This window comes from Sinocyclocheilus grahami, unplaced genomic scaffold (assembly GCF_001515645.1).
Source record: "Sinocyclocheilus grahami isolate Dianchi unplaced genomic scaffold, SAMN03320097.WGS_v1.1 scaffold35.1, whole genome shotgun sequence".
Lineage (NCBI taxonomy): Eukaryota > Metazoa > Chordata > Actinopteri > Cypriniformes > Cyprinidae > Sinocyclocheilus > Sinocyclocheilus grahami.
The window spans coordinates 992,655-1,007,156 of NW_015505214.1; the positions used below are offsets into that span (position 1 = coordinate 992,655).

Consider the following 14,502-nt stretch of genomic DNA (forward strand, 5'->3'; position numbering starts at 1 on the left):
ATTCATCTCCAATCCTTCTTCTATCGTTTCAGGTTTATCCATTGTTATTCGAATGCAAAAAATATATATAGCTGGTTTTCCAAGTAAAAACCGCCAAATAACGTTTACACGTAGTTAAATTATGATAAGTAATCAGAGGGTGGGGAGATGGGGGGGATTCCCCCGTTCTATATGTCTCTGCATCAGCTAAATTATAATTTGTTTATTCACAATGAATAGGAGTTAAAACTCCCACCCGTGTGACACTCCAATAACAGACCATGCAAAATGCCCAAAAGTTTTTAAAATAATGCAAAGTAACGTTGCAACCTTGCAAACAATAATAAAATCAGAGGACTTCAACTGTAAGCGACACGAGCATACGCAAAACAATATGATGTTTGTTATTATTAAAATTTTATATAGCCCACGTTTTTATAAACATTTTTTTTTATTTACCACTTAGGCAATAATGTTGACAATAACGCAGGCTATATCTTCAACATACATTGTCTATGACCAAAAATTTAAGTTATTAAGTGGACTTTTAAAAGTTGCTTTGCTTGAGAAAATAAAAATATACAGTTAGTGTTTTTTTCTTTTGATTTAGGCGAGTTGGTTTTGCATCAAACACAATGTGATTTTCGTCAATCGAGATCTGGCAGCAACAGCGCATTTTTCCACTAGGGAGAGAGCTTCGCGAACAGCTTACCTTGCGCATGAAATCTGCCGCAGACCAGCAAATCACTGAGAACGCGCTATAATCCTGACGAATCATAGCAACAGAGCGGAGGTGAGAAAGCTGTGGAGAATACGCTCGCCCGGAAGCAACCATAACTGATGTAGATTTACAGAAAATGACTGCTGTTTGACAAAAAAAAAACATTTTACGTACTTATTCCTAACTCTTTAAGCTTTAAGTTACATTTCAAATGACAAGGGATCAACTTATAATCATGTTTATATGAATTATCCTGTGAACTTATTCTCTCAAATGGCCTGGGTATGCGGAGCATTCGCAGCTTATATGGATGGAACGCCACTGCTACATACATTCCTGGATGGAGAATAGTGAGAAAGACTGACAGAGAGAGAGAGGAGGGAGAGAAAGAAGGTGGCAGGTTGCAATGGTAGGTGTTGGATGCTTATGGTTGGCACATCTGGATCTGGCGCTGGTGTGATTTATCTGGTCCAAATGAGCTGTGATCCAGCTGACACACCTTGGACAAACTCTCACACCACAGATGTGGCCATGTCGATCAAAGAAACGAACACCACACACCCCTGAAAATCATGCTGTACAACCCCTTATGAAACAGTAGTACTTTTTAGTACACTTTTAAAAGAATATACTCGAGTGTGAACTGAATCTAATGTTTTTGGATACATTTGTAATGATGAAGTTGCAATTTAATACATTGTACTAAAATGTAATATCAAATAAGATTATAAATCAAGCACTTTACACATATGTGCTTTTAATCTGAAAGTATTACAACGTGTACTTAAATGTGTTAAGAAATATAGTCATGAAAGTGAACCCGCTTTAAGTACACATAAGTGGACTTTTATTTCATTTGTATTATATTATATCCAAGTACAGTATTTTTTAAAATACACTACTAAGTGCGCACACATCAGACAGTATGCAATTTTAAGATGCACCTTGGGTCTGTTAGTGTTGAGGCCATTTAGAATGCACTATCATATAAATATTGACAAAATAGACCAAAACAATTATGACTCATCTTGTTTGCAGGTGCAAGTCAACAGTAGTCCAATGAAATTTTCTATAAAATCCATCTTATATCACCTGTCATCTTTTAGTAATAGCAAAATGGTTTTGTTGGGCTGTAAAATCAACAAAGGCAATTGCCTATTTTAGGCGTTCACGCTTGAAGGGATAGTTCACCCAAAAATGAAAATTAGGCTGCGTTTTACTCACCCCCGAGTAAAAGTTTACTCACCGAGCATCCTAGGTGTATATGACTTTCTTCTTTCAGACTAATCCAGTAGGAGTTATATAAAAAATTGTCTTTGATCTTTCAAGCTGTTTAATGCCACTCAGCGGGTGTTGCATTGCTTTGGTCCAAAAGGACTTAAATAAAAATCGCCCATCCATAAAAAAAAGTGTCTCACACGGCTCCGGGGGGTGAACAAAGGCCTTAGCGAATCGATGCATTTTTGTAAGAAAAATATCCATATTCAAAATGTAATAATCACTTGAATCTAGCTTGCGCTCACTGTTGTAAACCGAAGCAGTTCCGGGGGAATGACGTATGAGGTCGGCTTTGCGCATGCGCCGCTCAAAAGTGACACACGCGGAAGGGCAGGGGAGAGATCAAAACAAAACAACGGTCAAGAATTAGAAGTACAAAACAAGGATTTGTAAAAAAGAATGTCAGAGGATTTCGATATAAGCCAAGAGGAGACTGGTTTTCCTTTGCTAAAGTAAGGAAACTTTGCTTCCTTTTATCCTGTAAACAAATGCTGGTTTTCACGAGACTCACCGGCGCAACGCTGAACTCATACGTCATGCTCCCGGAATTGCTTCTGTGTACAACTGTTGGCGCAAGCTACATTAAAATGATTATTACGTTTTGAATATGGATATTTTTCTTACAAAAACGCATCGATTCACTACAGAAGGCCTTTGTTCACCCCCCGGAGCCATGTGAGACACTTTTTTTATGGATAGGCGATTTTTATTTAAGTTCTTTTGGAATGAAGCAATGCAACACCCGCTGAGTGGCATTAAACAGCTTGAAAGATCAAAGACAATTTTTAATATAACTCCAACTGGATTCGTCTGAAAGAAGAAAGTCATATACATCTAGGATGCCTCGGGGGTGAGTAAAACGCAGCCTAATTTTCATTTTTGGGTGAACCAACCCTTTAAGTGTGACTGATTTCAAAACAGAATCAATTCAAATCAATTTGATATCCATTTTGATTCATTATATAGAATTTCACATCCATTTTTTTTTTCTTTTTCTCTCAGCTAAATAATGCATTGCAGATTGATTTCAGACTGATTCCAAGTGCTAACTCTCCTTTTTTAACTATTCAATAAAAGATCTGAAGGAGTCATTCATCTCTGGAATTGGGCTACTTTGGTCACACAGCATATTTTTGATTCACTAATAAGAACTGGTTCATAAGAGTAATTTATTCATGAATCAGATGTATGTTTGTTTTCTGTGTATCTCACAACTCAATAGAATTACATTATTTACCATTATTTAGTACACAGTGTTTTTACTGCATCATTCAAAACTGACTACAAAAAGCGTTGAAGTTTCAACAGCGGAAGAGAACTTAAGAGCAATGCAGTCAACCTTCTAACTCAAAACAGTAAGAAAATATTAATTAAAAAAGAAAGAAAAACCAACAGCGCTCAGATGATTGAATTAGCTCAGCAGAACACAGTGACCCCATCGAATCCTTTTGACAGGAAATGCATCAGCACACGAAATTCGTCAACCCATTTAATGGGTTCACTCTGAAAAATAAAGGTGCTTCACGATGCCATAGAAGAACCTTTTCGTCTAAATGGTTCCATAAAGAACCTTTAACATCTGAAGAACCATTCTGTTTCACAAAAGGTTCTTTGTGGTGAAAAAAGGTTCTTCAGGTTATAAAAAGGTAAGAAAGAGATCGCTCTTTAAAGAGCCTTTGACTGAATGGTTCTTTCTGGAACCAAAAATGGTTCTTCTATGGCATCGCTGTGAAGAACCTTTTAAGAACCTTTATTTTTAAGAGTGTTGTTTAATAAAAGAACACGCACAGAGTTTGGGAATGTGAATGGTGAGAGTTCTGAAACTACAATACAAAATATTCAGAGGTTTTATACACGCCTGGCCTTAACAAGCTATTTATTGACATCTTTGTGAATTCTGGTCTTGAACAAGATAGAGTATGACATGGATTAAATTAAATGACGGATTCCAGCAATTCATTTGTTCACTGAGACAAAACTAAGTTAGCCATTTTGTGTGTCTCATTAGACAGCCAAAGTGTCGTTATTCCCTAGTGTGTGACTACAGACCTGGCTTGTCTTGCCCTCAGGCTAACATCTGACAGAGAAAACCACCAGCTGGCAGCATATGCACACCATCATAATACTGACAAATCTACATTGACATTAGTAGAGCAAACCTCACGTCTTTGATTCTGCGTGTGTCTCCGTCCTTACATTCAACTGCACCCTCTTTCTCCAAGAGTGCCTTACAGCTGCAGCACTCCACCTCTGTGCAGCTCACCGCTCTGTCCGCCATGGAGAAATACAGGCTTTTCATTTCAGCTTGATAATGGTGAACGGGGAGGCCTGCGCATACTAAAGAGCTGAAGCCCACTCTAATATACAAGCAGACTGGGGCCCCACTGTGTGGGTCATGCTGAATCTTTTCTCTCCCTCTCTCTCTAGTGGATGAGAGACAACAGATTAAACCAGATGAAAAGACAGCAAGAGCAGAATTAATCTAATACAATTTGTTGTCAGAAAAAAGCAATTCGGGTCCTTAGGTCTAGGGACCTCAGGGAGCCATTTTGTTCCTTTTGATTTTCCAGCTACTCTTAAAGGGATAGTTTACCAGAAAATAAAAATTCTGTCATCATTTACTCGCATTATTGTGGTTCCAAATTCGGCAGAACACAAAGAAGATATTTAGAAGAATGTTTCAACTGAATGTTTCTTTTTTTCGTAAAAAGCACGTAGGTTCACCTTACAACATTTTCTTTTGCATTTCACAAAAGAACCACTTTTGGTTGGATAAATGATGACAGAACTAACATTTTTGTTTGAACTATCCCTTTAAGAAACAGAAGAGGGGTGGTTTTCTTTGCTCTGGAAACAGAAGTGGCACCCAGCAGGGATAAAATAAGGTCTTCCTGATGCCATGTGGATAACAGCCATTTGCTCGACAACTGTTCGTCTGTGTCGACAGAACAAAAACTTGAGGAAAAAAAGGTTGGAAAACAGTAGCATGTTATTTTGTACAAACGTTTGGGGTCAGTAAGATTTCTTTGAAAGAAATAATACTTTTATTTTGCTGGAATGTATTAAATAGATCAAAATTTGTAACGTGTAATTTCCTATTTCAAATAAAAGCTGTTTTTTGAAAACATAAAAAAAAAACTTAACACTGACAATAATAAAAGTTTCTTGAGCAACAAATCAGCGTATTATTAGAATGATTTCTGAAAGATCATTTGACACTGAAGATTGGAGTAATGACGCAGAAAATTCCACTTTGCCATCACAAGAATAAATATACAGTATAATACTAAAATACTGTATATTAAAATAGAAATTAAAATAGAAAACATTCTATTTAACAGTTGACTGTTTTTACTGTATTTTTTTATCAAATAAATGCAGACATGGTGAGCATAAGAGATTTCTTTCAAAAACATTTCAAAAATCTTCCCGATCCCAAACTTGGGAATGCTCTATGCATACAAAAGACAATGGAGAAGAAAAGCAAGGCTGAAAATGTTTTTTTTCCTTTCTTTTCTTCTGCTTCTTTCACTTTCTTTAAATGTCAGAGGAGAGAAGCGGCGCAAAACTACCGGTCTCTGATGATGCAAAGCATAAAACACTGTAAATGAGCGGCAAGCAGTGCCTCAAATAAAGAATCAGTCCCAGGAGAGTAGTCATCGAAGTGTGAGCGCAAGTAAATGAGAATGTAGAAAGAATAGATTTAATTGAAGTGGTAATGTACTGAGACTGTGTGGCATGGCCTGCATTTCTGAGTTTCTCAGAGGTATTTGTTTGCAATGCAGCACATCAAACTCGCTCTGGAATGAGGCTCTCGCGGGACTAAATTATCAACCATTGACTTTTTGTCTCCCTTTTTTCTCCCTTTTGTTTCTAGGGTAGGCTGGAGTCTGTGAAGCGTTGTGAGAGATGAGACTGTACGCCCATTGAGGGTGAGTTAATTTGGTAGATTCGGTTTGAATAAAATAAATAAATAAGCATGGTTCTTTATTCATAGCTCTTGGAAGAGTCAGAGGAGGAGCTAGAAACTATGCGGTGAATGAAAAGCAGATATATGGCCAAGACTTCAGACTGCAGTCGACTGTTTTTGCAAATTATTAGTTATGCACTGGAAGGCAGGTTCAATAAGAACAGAAGACCAGAGAATGAAAATGTGCTTGAATTATACATCAGTAAAAGACAAAGGAAATATGAAACTACCTGTGAAAGTATGCTGAGCTTGCTGTGTGCGGACTGATGTTTCAGTGTCGTTTTTGGACCCAAATAGCCGTGCAGACAGATTGTGGCCATTTTAAGGAGATTATGGGGCAGATGCCAGCATGGCATTGCAGCATGTGGCTCAAAGAGAACTGCTGCTTCCACCTTGTACAACCTTTGTACATAGGTTCTGGACTAAAACCTAGTGAGCTGTCTATGGAGGCAGCATTTTCAAGGAATATTGCAAGTCCAATGCACGTTAAGATGAATCAAAAGCATTTGTGACAAAGTTGATTGCTATAAAAATTAATTTCCACCTGGTCCTAATTTTCTATAAAATAAGCAAAAAAAAGGGCTACATTGAGGCACTTATAAAGGAAGTGAATGGGGCCAATCTGTTAACATGAAAACAATCAACAACATATTTCCTAAAATAACGAGAACAACAATACATCTGAAGCAATACACAAGTTTTAACAGAAGAATTCATGTAAGTGGCTTTTATAAAATAAGCTTCATATTTCTGCTGTTAAATCCTCCAAATACTGGCCCTGTTCAATCAAATTTTTTTAAAGAAAATGAGGAATGACTTGAACTTCATATAAGAATTTATTTTTAAGAGCGTGGGTTTCAGGAATAGAGCAACAGTGGCCTGGTTTCCATTACAGGTTTGCGCAATGCTTGCGATATTTTATAAATGTCGATAAAAAAAACATTGGGAAATGACAATGTTTCCATTAACTAATGTTACTTGACTAAAATGTAATTTTTTCCTCTCACGAGAAGATGGATGTTGGTAGGTTTATGAATATCGCAGCCACCACACTAGCCATTATTTTTAATCGAATAATAATAATAATACATTTATTTTATATAGCGCCTTTAAAAGTTGCTTTCTCAAGGCGCTTTCCAAAAAAGCGTACATAAAAGAAAACACAACAATATAAGACAATATACTATAAATTCAACAAGAAATAAATCACAAAACAATACAATAAAACTAATCAAATAAAAGCATTCCTGAAAAATAATGTTTTAAGAAAAGTTTTAAAAACAGCTAAAGAATTAACGTCCCTAATGTCAATTGGGAGAGAATTCGAGCATACGTTGAAAAGGCCCTGTCCCCCTTGGATCGTAACCGTGTTTTGGGAACAACTAAGAGACCGTGCTGAGAAGATCGTAAATTGCGAATTGGCGTATAAGATGTTAAAAGATCTGCCATATACTGTGGAGCGAGACCATGCAGAGCCTTGTATGTAAGCATTAAGATTTTAAAATCTATGCGGTATTTAACAGGGAGCCAGTGTAACGTTTTCAAAACAGGAGTTATATTTAATTTCTGTCACACATGAGATCTACACAGAGATGTACCTACATTAAAACAGGGCCTTACTGACATTTGTCATAGCACAGCATAACAACACAGAACACCAATATGCAAATCACCCAGCAATTCTTTGAATTAAACTATCACTTTTACTGCTAGATTTTGAGTGGAAAGATTCTGATGGACCAAAACTGTGGCAGCTGTGCCCTCAGGCTCATTGTCATGTCCTCAGCCAGATGCCATTCGATGGGTGAAGCCAATCCGGAGCTCTAATTAGCAGGAGCAGATAATGTCACACAGAACAGACAGATCGATACCGGGGATGAGGAACGGCAGTCGATGCCTCCCTCTCTATGCGGGACAGATTTCCGAGAAGGGACATCCCCCACGGGAACAGCTCTACTTCAGGAATTCCCAGCACTTTCTGCTTTGATGAAGACACCAGGGGTAACATGCTGCTCCAAGGACCTCGGATCTCCATTTAATGCTATGCCATCAACTCAATACATTCCTATAACAACCACCACACAATCTAAAGTGCAACTAACACTTGAAATGTAGTTGCTCTCACGACAGAACAAAAACTTGAGGAAAAAAAGGTTGGAAAACAGTAGCATGTTATTTTGTACAAACGTTTGGGGTCAGTAAGATTTCTTTGAAAGAAATAATACTTTTATTTTGCTGGAATGTATTAAATAGATCAAAATTTGTAACGTGTAATTTCCTGTTTCAAATAAAAGCTGTTTTTTGAAAACATCAAAAAAAAACCTTAACACTGACAATAATAAAAGTTTCTTGAGCAACAAATCAGCGTATTATTAGAATGATTTCTGAAAGATCATTTGACACTGAAGATTGGAGTAATGACGCAGAAAATTCCACTTTGCCATCACAAGAATAAATATACAGTATAATACTAAAATACTGTATATTAAAATAGAAATTAAAATAGAAAACATTCTATTTAACAGTTGACTGTTTTTACTGTATTTTTTTATCAAATAAATGCAGACATGGTGAGCATAAGAGATTTCTTTCAAAAACATTTCAAAAATCTTCCCGATCCCAAACTTGGGAATGCTCTATGCATACAAAAGACAATGGAGAAGAAAAGCAAGGCTGAAAATGTTTTTTTTCCTTTCTTTTCTTCTGCTTCTTTCACTTTCTTTAAATGTCAGAGGAGAGAAGCGGCGCAAAACTACCGGTCTCTGATGATGCAAAGCATAAAACACTGTAAATGAGCGGCAAGCAGTGCCTCAAATAAAGAATCAGTCCCAGGAGAGTAGTCATCGAAGTGTGAGCGCAAGTAAATGAGAATGTAGAAAGAATAGATTTAATTGAAGTGGTAATGTACTGAGACTGTGTGGCATGGCCTGCATTTCTGAGTTTCTCAGAGGTATTTGTTTGCAATGCAGCACATCAAACTCGCTCTGGAATGAGGCTCTCGCGGGACTAAATTATCAACCATTGACTTTTTGTCTCCCTTTTTTCTCCCTTTTGTTTCTAGGGTAGGCTGGAGTCTGTGAAGCGTTGTGAGAGATGAGACTGTACGCCCATTGAGGGTGAGTTAATTTGGTAGATTCGGTTTGAATAAAATAAATAAATAAGCATGGTTCTTTATTCATAGCTCTTGGAAGAGTCAGAGGAGGAGCTAGAAACTATGCGGTGAATGAAAAGCAGATATATGGCCAAGACTTCAGACTGCAGTCGACTGTTTTTGCAAATTATTAGTTATGCACTGGAAGGCAGGTTCAATAAGAACAGAAGACCAGAGAATGAAAATGTGCTTGAATTATACATCAGTAAAAGACAAAGGAAATATGAAACTACCTGTGAAAGTATGCTGAGCTTGCTGTGTGCGGACTGATGTTTCAGTGTCGTTTTTGGACCCAAATAGCCGTGCAGACAGATTGTGGCCATTTTAAGGAGATTATGGGGCAGATGCCAGCATGGCATTGCAGCATGTGGCTCAAAGAGAACTGCTGCTTCCACCTTGTACAACCTTTGTACATAGGTTCTGGACTAAAACCTAGTGAGCTGTCTATGGAGGCAGCATTTTCAAGGAATATTGCAAGTCCAATGCACGTTAAGATGAATCAAAAGCATTTGTGACAAAGTTGATTGCTATAAAAATTAATTTCCACCTGGTCCTAATTTTCTATAAAATAAGCAAAAAAAAGGGCTACATTGAGGCACTTATAAAGGAAGTGAATGGGGCCAATCTGTTAACATGAAAACAATCAACAACATATTTCCTAAAATAACGAGAACAACAATACATCTGAAGCAATACACAAGTTTTAACAGAAGAATTCATGTAAGTGGCTTTTATAAAATAAGCTTCATATTTCTGCTGTTAAATCCTCCAAATACTGGCCCTGTTCAATCAAATTTTTTTAAAGAAAATGAGGAATGACTTGAACTTCATATAAGAATTTATTTTTAAGAGCGTGGGTTTCAGGAATAGAGCAACAGTGGCCTGGTTTCCATTACAGGTTTGCGCAATGCTTGCGATATTTTATAAATGTCGATAAAAAAAACATTGGGAAATGACAATGTTTCCATTAACTAATGTTACTTGACTAAAATGTAATTTTTTCCTCTCACGAGAAGATGGATGTTGGTAGGTTTATGAATATCGCAGCCACCACACTAGCCATTATTTTTAATCGAATAATAATAATAATACATTTATTTTATATAGCGCCTTTAAAAGTTGCTTTCTCAAGGCGCTTTCCAAAAAAGCGTACATAAAAGAAAACACAACAATATAAGACAATATACTATAAATTCAACAAGAAATAAATCACAAAACAATACAATAAAACTAATCAAATAAAAGCATTCCTGAAAAATAATGTTTTAAGAAAAGTTTTAAAAACAGCTAAAGAATTAACGTCCCTAATGTCAATTGGGAGAGAATTCGAGCATACGTTGAAAAGGCCCTGTCCCCCTTGGATCGTAACCGTGTTTTGGGAACAACTAAGAGACCGTGCTGAGAAGATCGTAAATTGCGAATTGGCGTATAAGATGTTAAAAGATCTGCCATATACTGTGGAGCGAGACCATGCAGAGCCTTGTATGTAAGCATTAAGATTTTAAAATCTATGCGGTATTTAACAGGGAGCCAGTGTAACGTTTTCAAAACAGGAGTTATATTTAATTTCTGTCACACATGAGATCTACACAGAGATGTACCTACATTAAAACAGGGCCTTACTGACATTTGTCATAGCACAGCATAACAACACAGAACACCAATATGCAAATCACCCAGCAATTCTTTGAATTAAACTATCACTTTTACTGCTAGATTTTGAGTGGAAAGATTCTGATGGACCAAAACTGTGGCAGCTGTGCCCTCAGGCTCATTGTCATGTCCTCAGCCAGATGCCATTCGATGGGTGAAGCCAATCCGGAGCTCTAATTAGCAGGAGCAGATAATGTCACACAGAACAGACAGATCGATACCGGGGATGAGGAACGGCAGTCGATGCCTCCCTCTCTATGCGGGACAGATTTCCGAGAAGGGACATCCCCCACGGGAACAGCTCTACTTCAGGAATTCCCAGCACTTTCTGCTTTGATGAAGACACCAGGGGTAACATGCTGCTCCAAGGACCTCGGATCTCCATTTAATGCTATGCCATCAACTCAATACATTCCTATAACAACCACCACACAATCTAAAGTGCAACTAACACTTGAAATGTAGTTGCTCTCAAACAATCATCAATTCTGGTCGTTCTTTCCATTACAAATCAGTACCTGGAATTGGTTTCAAACAGAAAAGTACCTAGAACAGCAAGCTTGGCTTGCCATTGAGTTCATACAGGTCAAATCAACAGGCATTAGTGTTAATTTTGCTTGAACATGCTGTAGCCCAGGAGATAGGCTATGTCTCGATATGAACCCTACCTCTCCATTACCTCAAAACAAACCCAGCTCGTAGAATGAATAAATGAACACAGCGGAGAGAGCAAAACAATGTTGGCTTTGAGGGTTCCCACACTCTGTGTTCCGTCTCCATGGAGATGCACTGTTGCCTGCTGGGCCCATTCAGGCAGAAGAGGAAGGCCTAACTGCCGATACACACAGAAAAGTCCAGAACAGACCAGAATAGACCACCTTTACCACAGCAATAGTAACTTATAAGCAGAACAGTGACATAATATGAGGGGATGGGAGAGTGTGCCATCTGGCACAGATTGGCATAGTGACTCTGACCCGATTATGGCAGAAAAAAACACCTTGTTCCTTTTCATGTATCCTCATTTGATCTAGGCTATCTATCTACCTACCTAAAATGTTGAAAAGCTTGACAAAAAAATGTATTTACAACAGACAGGCTTGAAAGCACAACAACTAATTTGAAATAGCATGCATCTAGAAAACAACTGCAAATTGATGGCTGAACCATACAAAAGACTACTGACCTAAAAACGAGGCTGTCAATGAACACCTAACACCAGGATCAGTCCAGAGTCAGACACACAAAAAAGGGGGGAAATCACATTTGTGACTGTGATATTTCTACCAACAACACTAATGTGTAAACATACTGTAACAGTAAGCAATGGTGTTTAAAAAAAAAACAGAGCAAAGAGTGCAGCTTTTAAGGATGAGAACAGCTCTGCTTTGTAGCTACATTTGTGAGTTTCCATATATTTTCGCACAGAATTTGTCATGGGTCTTTAATAAATGATGCATAAACACTTGTTTTCTATCATAACGTGGACTTTCGATTGACTTCTGTTGTTTTTATATTGAGGTAATCCTGTTCTCTACCCTCTTAACCCTAAAGCTAACCCTCACACAAACCGTTCTACGTATACATAAACATATGACTTGGTATGTTTACTAAGCAGTTTTCCTCTCGGAGACGTTGGGTGGTCACCATAATGTAGGGTATTTTAGGTTTTACTATACAAGAGTCTTCCTCACCGGACACTCCAGTCACTGGCGCCTTTGTCCAGACGCACCAGAACCGCACGGGAGAGTCGGTGTCTTTTGGAGCGTTTTATGCTTGGCAAACGTCGAGGTGTCCGTTTCTAGTTTTAAAACTACCCCTCAACCGGCGGTCCAGAGGCGGTCTGGAGAGGATATTCTGTGTGAAAGCACACCATCCTGACGCGCTCCCGTTTCTACCGCTTCAAACGCAGTGGGAACATACTCCTGCAGTGCAACCGTTCAGTTAGACGCCACGCAGAGACGCGTTAAACGCGGTCGCCGGTGCCCCAAGACAGTTGTCAGATTCTAAGAGTGCGAGTAACGGAATTCTCGCCGCCCGGTGGTTCCCTGTCTCACACACACACACACTCACTCACTCATTCACGCACGCACACACACACACACACACACACGAGCAGTGCGATTAATGCGGGCTTCTGCTGCCGCGGATCCCCTGCGGACCGATCAACCTGTCTGAACCACACAAACAAAATCTACACGTTTTTTTTCACGTTTATATGAAAAGCTCACGTTACCGTGGATTGAATTGGTACTCGTGCATTTTAACACTAGTGGGAATACCGAACACCTCTTTCCACTGCAGTTTCTAATGAGTGCGCATATAGCACTAATTGAGTGTATATTAGCTCTGCTCGGCAGTGAATGGAAAAGATGTTAAATACGCAAGGTCGTAGTAAATCTCAGTTGATCAGTCGCACTCAGGCAGGGCAGAACATGGATGGCAATGCAGCATACGCTGCTCCTCTCCATACGCGCCTGGACGCGTGATCACCGTCAACTGGTGGCAGTTGGTTCGGCTCATTTCCTCGCAGCTCAAATGTGTGATAAGTGTTTAATAATATCTCTCCGATTGCTTTAGATGCGTGAATTCAATCAACCGACACAACTCCATCATCGAAGCGCAGAGGGAGCTGTCCTCACGTTCCACATGGATAAGTTTCATTGCAACAGCACCGACGCCGTTTTTCTTTCTATATGTCATCGCGAACCACATCCTTAAGACAAACCCTCTTACCTTTAAACTGGTGCGTTCAGATCCCATACTTCTCATGATAAAAATCCACGCGCAATCACTCCGTATCCAGTCTCCACCGTCTGTAGAAGAGCCGTAATCCACTTTCCCATACCGGGGACTGACAGCCACAGACCTGGACTACATCCTTTCTATCGCACACCAAAACTGATGGGATTGTTGCGCTTCTTTTCCCCTTTACCCTGTTCTTTCTCTCCGCTGCTCCAGCTGAAGTTGCCTGGTTACCTCTCTCTAAAAGCGCCGCTTCCGCAGCCAATCACGAGCGCGAGTGCGCGTTAACCCGTCGCGCGCCGAGCTGTCCTGGTTTCTCGGTTTCAGGGGAAAACGCAAGGAGTGGGAGGGGTGAGCGAGAGTTTCCAATGCCAAAAAGCTAAGATGTGCAAGAGAATATAAAGACAGAAAGGGATGCGTTGGGGTATGGATGGACGATGGCACAGAAATGAAGAGCATCTGATTTGCTGAGACTTAACATACACGAACGCTTCATTTGTGCATCAGCAAGAGCGTGTAGAACAGGTGCACAGGGGGGCAAGAAAAAACCCTCAAACTGAACTAGATCCGGCGACGTAGGTTTGGATATAAAAGACTATATCGCAATAAGGCAGGCGACAAAACAGATATATTTAAAACAAAGCTCGATTAAAGCAATGACTCATCTTAAAATCTTAGAAGAAAACGGAACTGCATGGAAGTAAGTCTAATATTAGGCTATAGGGGGAGAAAACATTATTTGAACAAGCTGCTGGCGCAATAAAGAGCTGTTTCATTGATGACAAACAATATTAGATATTAGCGAGTTTTATTTTCTACAATGGATTGTAGGTAAACTCATCCAGCGCTCTTTTTGCTTCATGAAAATCTTTAAACTGTTACATTAAGTATTGTCCATCATTCTTTAAAATAATTGTTCCAAAAGCAGGTTTTTGGAACAATGCCATAGAAGAACCATTTCGGGGTTCTCCAAAGAACCTTTCTGTGAACAGTTCTTAAAATACA

At 38.9% G+C, this 14,502-nt stretch overlaps 1 protein-coding gene across 5 annotated transcripts in view; it reads right to left on the minus strand.

Annotated features, from left to right (window-relative positions):
• Positions 1-13,743, minus strand: part of LOC107581465 (disabled homolog 1-like) — a 191,704-nt gene extending 177,961 nt beyond the window's left edge. For all 5 annotated transcript variants that reach the window (XM_016267041.1, XM_016267039.1, XM_016267037.1 and 2 more), the window contains exon 1: positions 13,489-13,743. The gene's annotated coding sequence lies outside the window, so the exon portion shown is untranslated. The remainder of the gene's footprint in view (positions 1-13,488) is intronic.
• Between the last annotated feature and the right edge of the window lie 759 nt (positions 13,744-14,502).